We start from the raw sequence: 287 nt of genomic DNA, 5'->3' as shown, positions 1-287 counted from the left end.
ACATATAAATATGTAAATGGTGATTGATTTTTAATATTTATAAAATAATTATTAAAATTTATACTAACAAATTAAAATTTGAAACTCATACCTTTACATAAGATAGAGAAACTACCTAAAAGTTACGGGTCATATATATGGTCGATGAACATATATATATGTATAATAAGAAGAAATTGGTTGGTGGTTAAAAAATAAAAGAAGGCATTAAAAACAATTTTTTACTTGAAAATAAAATGATGCTATTGATGATCACTTGAATTTATTTGTCTTTTAGCATGTAATGC

The sequence above is a fragment of the Arachis ipaensis genome, chromosome B01 (genome assembly GCF_000816755.2).
Source record: "Arachis ipaensis cultivar K30076 chromosome B01, Araip1.1, whole genome shotgun sequence".
NCBI lineage: Eukaryota > Viridiplantae > Streptophyta > Magnoliopsida > Fabales > Fabaceae > Arachis > Arachis ipaensis.
This window is presented reverse-complemented; position numbering follows the sequence as displayed.